This window comes from Molossus molossus, unplaced genomic scaffold (assembly GCF_014108415.1).
Source record: "Molossus molossus isolate mMolMol1 unplaced genomic scaffold, mMolMol1.p scaffold_m16_p_10, whole genome shotgun sequence".
In the NCBI taxonomy this organism is placed as follows: domain Eukaryota; kingdom Metazoa; phylum Chordata; class Mammalia; order Chiroptera; family Molossidae; genus Molossus; species Molossus molossus.
In genome coordinates, this window is record NW_023425345.1 from 25,333,948 (window position 1) to 25,339,947 (window position 6,000).

General features: G+C 42.0%; 1 protein-coding gene across 1 annotated transcript in view; it reads right to left on the reverse strand.

Annotated features, from left to right (window-relative positions):
* DUSP16 (dual specificity phosphatase 16) overlaps positions 1 to 5,572 on the reverse strand; it is a 95,427-nt gene extending 89,855 nt beyond the window's left edge. The window contains exon 1 of the mRNA XM_036250690.1: positions 5,556 to 5,572. The gene's annotated coding sequence lies outside the window, so the exon portion shown is untranslated. The remainder of the gene's footprint in view (positions 1 to 5,555) is intronic.
* Between the last annotated feature and the right edge of the window lie 428 nt (positions 5,573 to 6,000).

Sequence of the window (6,000 nt, forward strand, 5' to 3'; positions counted from 1 at the left end):
CCTGAACGACCCTGACCAGGGCCAGGGACCAAACTGCAACCGAGGTACATACCCTTGACTGGAATTGAACCCACGACTCTTTGGTCCGAGGGCCGATGCTCCCACCACTGAGCCAAACTAGCCAGAGCCCTTCTTCCATTTTCAAAGCTAGCAACAGTGGCTAGAGAGTTCTTCTCACATCACTAACCCTTTTCTCTGGTTCTCTGCTTCCCCCTTTGCCCATATAAAGGACTCTTGAGACCATATTGGGCACACCTGAATAATTCAGAATAATCCCCCTTTGTTAAAGTCTGCTAATTAGAAACTTTAATTCCCTTTGCACTTTTAATGCTCCCTTGCCATGTAGCCTAACATGCACAGGTTCTGAGGATTAAGACAAAGACTTTGAGGGGCCATTATTCTACCTACCACACCTTCCACAAAGAAAAGTTTCAGGGAGGTTTGCTCCTGTTTTGTTCCTCTTCCTTGTAAGACCTACATGATTCACCAAATGATGAACCATCGATCAAGATTTGACCATTGTCCTTTGAGATGACATGGAGGGACCTGGAGAGTATTATGCTATGCGAATAAGCCAGTCAGAGAAAGACAAGTATCACATGATCTCACTTATTTGTGGAATATAATGAACAAAATAGACCCAGCGACATAGAAGTAGGGTTCAGACTGACAAACTTCTGAGGAGAGGGCAGGGAGGCGGTGGTGGAGATCAACCAAATAACTTATGCATATAAGCATAACCAATGGACATAGACAACAATGCTGGGGGGGGGGGCGGGAGAAGGGTGTCAATGGGGGTAAAAGGAGAAATATCTGTAACAAAAATAAATTAATTAGATTAAAAAATATCTGACCATTGTAATAGTCATAATTAAGAGTATTTCATGCTGAGATTATTATTCTGGTCTCATCCTGACTCTGCTCCATGCTCAAAGATATATTTGCAGCCAAACACAATGAATATTAACTAGCTAAAATTTTAAAAAGAAATAATGATCCAAGTAAATCTTCTCCAGCATAGGAAAGAAAGGTTCATCATCAAGGATTAATTTTTTAAAATCTTTATTGTTGAGAGTATTACAGATGCCCCCCCCCACACACACACCTTTTCCCCTCATTGCTCCGTTCCACCCGGATCAAGCATTACTTTTTACAAATGAAATGAATGTCCATTTCATTTCTAAGACTAAACCACCCCGCAAGTCCACAGTGATCATTACCAATACATATTTCTTATTTCTTTAACAGAACCTCAACAGCAGTGTTTAGCTTCAATTGATGATTAATGGACAGAAGAGGATATCTTAAGAAAAACAGGTGAAAAATATCAGGTTGAAAGGCAAAGCATGTAAATATATCAGAGACTGGATTTTTTTTTAAGGGGTAAAAGGCCATCAGTACTATTTTAGGAGTACCAGGAGTTCAAACACTGTAGTTGGAAGTGGGTAAAACCTCAATACCTTTAAATTTCACTCTGAAATTCAGTATTCCTGCCTTTTAATTTATTTTATCTCTGAGGCATATAAATGTGCTAAAACTAAATTGGTCCAAATCCCCAGGGAAGATAATTTAAAAAATTTTTAATGGTTCATCCTAATTTTCTACTGGGTAAAAGGCTAGCTTTAGTATGTCACTGAAAGACTATCTAGCTTGAAAAACAAGAGAGGCTAGCACTTAATTTTTTAAAAAATAATTTGGGGCAGGAAGAGAAGGCAAGGAGAGAGCTAACAAGTGTTGAGCATCTCTTACTGCCAAGCACAGTGTTTATATACCATGATCTCACTTAATTCCCCTACAACCCTAGTAGGTAGGCATTGTTACCCCACTGTAAAGATGAGGAAATAGAGGCTCCAAGATATGAAGAGAAACCCCAAATCACACAGCTAAAAAATGGTAGCACTGAGATGATAGTCCAATTCTACCTGACTCCAAAGCCCACAGATCTTCCCTCCACCATCCTCAACTGCTCTTTCCTGAACCCCAAGTTTCCTCATCTACAAAATAAAGGAGTTGAGTTAGATGATCTCTGATGTTCCTCACAGCTCTTACTGTATGGCCTTCACGGCTGAGGGGAGAAAGGGAAATCGGGAAGGGGTCCCAGGCACTAGGGAAAACATCACTCTTTCCTAAGTGGGAAGGCACTGGGACTCTGTCCCACCTGTACTGTCCTGACTCCCTGACTGATGGAAGGAGTCTGGTGCTGCTGGCAGCACTGCAGATGATGACAGGCTCCCAATGCCCACCACTGTAACAAAGAAACAGTTCTTCTATTTCTCCCCTGTGGAGCCACTTTTTATGAATTCACATTTCCAAAACAAATCGTCAACACTTATTGTTGAGAATCTTATTGCGCCCAACACTGAGTTAAACTGTACTGAGAAGCTCCACAGGAAACTACAAAGGAGTGTAAGAAATAGTCTGTCTTCTCAGCAACTTACGACTAGCTGGGGGGACACAACAAACACAGAGAATTTTCAAAAGACAATGGATGAGGCAGGACTGAACTGTGTAGTCTAGACAGTATGTACTACAGAAGCTCAAAGACAAGAGATCAATATTGGCGCAGTACTCAAAGAAGGCTTTGTGAGAACTGGGGCAAAGACAATGTTCTTTACCTGGCATCTGGACTAGTCTTTCTTGGCCTTCACCGTAATTGTGAAATCCTGGTATGAACCTTTCACATAGTTACGACATTTTCAGTTTGGGAGGCTACAGTGATGTCCTTCATATCACGTCATCTGAATGCCACTTTATCTTTATTGGTACATTTGGGAGGGGTAAAACTCCAATGGTATGCAAACACCATCATGGATACTTGCTTCAAGCCATGGGAAGTTTCATGCAAAACCAGTTTCTCAATAGGGCAAATGTTGTGTAAAGGTGTAAGAAGCTTGAGAAACTAGTTAAAGGCAAAGCCTGTCACAGCAAGAACAAAATTTAAATGGGGACACTTTCCTGTCTGTATCAGCTATGATCCGCCTCCAAACCCTCAATTGTGGAGACTCCATCCTTAAACATTTCTCCAACATTTTGGCCCAGAGGCCATTGGACCTTGTCCCATGCAGCAGGAATTCCTTATCCCCTACCCCCTCATCTGCCTACCTTCAGGTGCCACTCTACTGATAAGACACTCTAGTTCTGAAACATCATTTCAGAATTCTGGCTCCTTCCTCACCCTCAAACAACGAAATGTGTTTCCCTTTTTCCAAATTCCACCCTAAATATAATCAGGGAACATGATCCCAAGAGATAGTCTGAGTTGATAAGATAGTCTAATAGATTAAATATATACTGTATTTGCCCTGGCCGGTTTGGCTCAGTGGTCAGAGCGTCGGCCTACGGTCCAGAGAGACCCCGGGTTCAGTTCCCACTAAGGGCATGTGCCTCAGTTGTAGTTTGTCCCCGGCCTTGGTTGGGTCGTGCGGGTGGCAACCACTTAATGTGTCCCTTTCACGCCGATGTTTCTCTCTCTTTCTCTCTCCCTCCCACTCTATCTGAACAAAAAATGGAAAAATGTCCTTGGGTGAGGATAAACACACACACACACACACAATATTTACTGTGTTTTCTGAAACAATGCTAGACTGGGGAACATATTCCAAAACACAGGAAACAGTATCTGAGTGCACCATATATGAATCAAGGGTAACTGGTTCTGAAAAGTGGGAAATCAGTAAATACAGAAGTAATGAGGGAAAGTTTCATGGAGGCACAGGATTCAGGATAGATGTTAAAGAATGGGAAGAATTTGGATAGGCAGGGAAGAGAAATTATGACATTCTAGAAAAGAGAAATACCATAACCAAAGGCAAGGAAAGTGGAAGATGTTTTCATGGAAAGTCAAGATGGTCAGCCTGTCTGGAGGAAGGGCAGCACAGGAGTATTTTGCAAGAATTAGTGGGAAATGAGATCATATAGATAAGATGAATTCATCAACAAACTTAGCAAACATTTATTAAGTGTGATTAGGTGTCAAGCAACAGGTCTCTTGCACATAATAGTAATAGCTTATGCCTATTACACCTCACGATGTGCCAGACATGTATTAAGCACTTTACATATATTATTTCATTTGATTGTCACTACAGACCTAAGAGGTATGCACTGTTGTGTCTCTATTTTACAGATGAAAAACATGAAGCCCAGAGAGGTTAAGGAAGTTGTTCCTGGTCACATAGTTACTAAGTAGAAAAGCCTGGAATTGAACCAAGGGAATCAGCTCAAATGTGGGTTCTGAACTCAGTGCTAACCTGCCTCCTCATGTATTTGTATCATTAAATCCTCATAAAACTCCCTGTGATATACATATTATTATCCCCATTTTGCAAATGGGGATCCAAGACTCCAAGAGTTGGTGAAGAGCCCAAGGTGGTTCTGATGAGTAAAAGGCTAGGATTTGAAAGCAAGTCTATTAAACTTCCCATTACAATACAGCTGCCTGGCAGAAGGATTTTCTAGAATGGGATCAAATTAGGGAAAACTTGAACAGCCTGATAAGGGTAAGAAGCCTACATAATAGCAATAGGGAAGAACTTCAGGGTTTTGAACAGACATGACTTGATTAATGAAGATAGGTCTAAGTCTGGCATCAGCCTGGCACAGGAAACTCAACCAGGGGAAGACTGGACACAGCATTAGATGATATTAGAGGTGGTAAGGACCTAGAAATGGGCATGGAGGGGGGAGGGAGGAAAGGACAGATACCATGGTATCTGTCAGATTTTTAAAGGAAAATGTGATTGTTCTTAGAGGTTGAATGGCAACGAAAGATTAAATCAAAGAGGACTTTGCCTCTTGTCTAAATGATTTACTGAACTACTGACAGGGACTCAGAGGTTATAAGAGCTGCTGGTTTGTAGTAAAAGATGAAGGTTGTTTTTGGACATGTTGCAATATGCTTGGCAGAACAATGGCTGGCGCATTCCGGAGGAAATGACCAGTGTGCAGTCAGGGATGTGGGATTCGAGCCCAGGTAGAGAGAAGAAGCTGTCAGTCATATCTGACAAATAAGCTATGCAGGATCACTGGAGGGGAAGACAAGTTTGATCCCAGGAAAAATAGGTTTTCCATTGTCAGAATAAGCCAGGAGTCAGAGAACAAAAATGCAGTATAATGAAAGAAAGCAGGCCCAAGGGCAAGCCACAGGTCTGGACAAGTGGTTAGGGCCAAGGCAGAGATAAAAATTAAAGGGACACAGCAGCAATTACAGTCTCACCCTGCATCAAGGAGAAATGACCACTGAATAATTTCCTGTCCTGTTTCTGGTATTTTGGGGTGTTCCCCTATTTCAGGAACCAAGCCCAGCTTAACTGATGGGACCCTGCAGAATAATCAAGAACTTGGCTAGCAGAGAACATACAATCTACATCAGCACAGGGAGAGAACTGAATAATCAGAAAAGGCTTCTCCACTGAATTATATATTTAAAAGTGGTTACAGTGGTAAAATTCATGTTATGTATATTATACCACAATTAAAAAAAAGAAAGACCTCTCCTCTGAGGATCCCATAAAAATCTCCAAAAACCCATTTAATTTAGCATCTCCTAGACTTACCCCTTTTGGTTCAAGATCTTGATTTCCTTGCCCAAGTTGGTGACGGTGCTGCTGAGATGATGGAGGTATTTAAGAAGCCAGGAATGCCGAAGCTACCTAGCTCCCATGTCCCTTCCAATCTGGAAAGAAAGTGGGATGGTCAATTGAGGCTAATGTGCAGTGGAAACTCCTCTTCTGGCCTTTCTGCTACCTCTGTCCTTTTTCCAGAACATTGAGAATGGTATCCATTGGTCATAGCCCCACCCTCTGTGACCTCTTCTGCCTGACCGAGTTAAGAAAGTGAGACACAGAGCAACTCAGTCAGTACCTGGGAGGGACTTACCTGGGTCAGGCACCTGGGAATCCTGTGATTTCAGTTCTTGCTTATTGCCCTACAGAACCATCTTTTTAAGGTTCTAGGGTATTTCTTCTAACTGGCTTCACAGAGATCACCTCCAAGTCTATG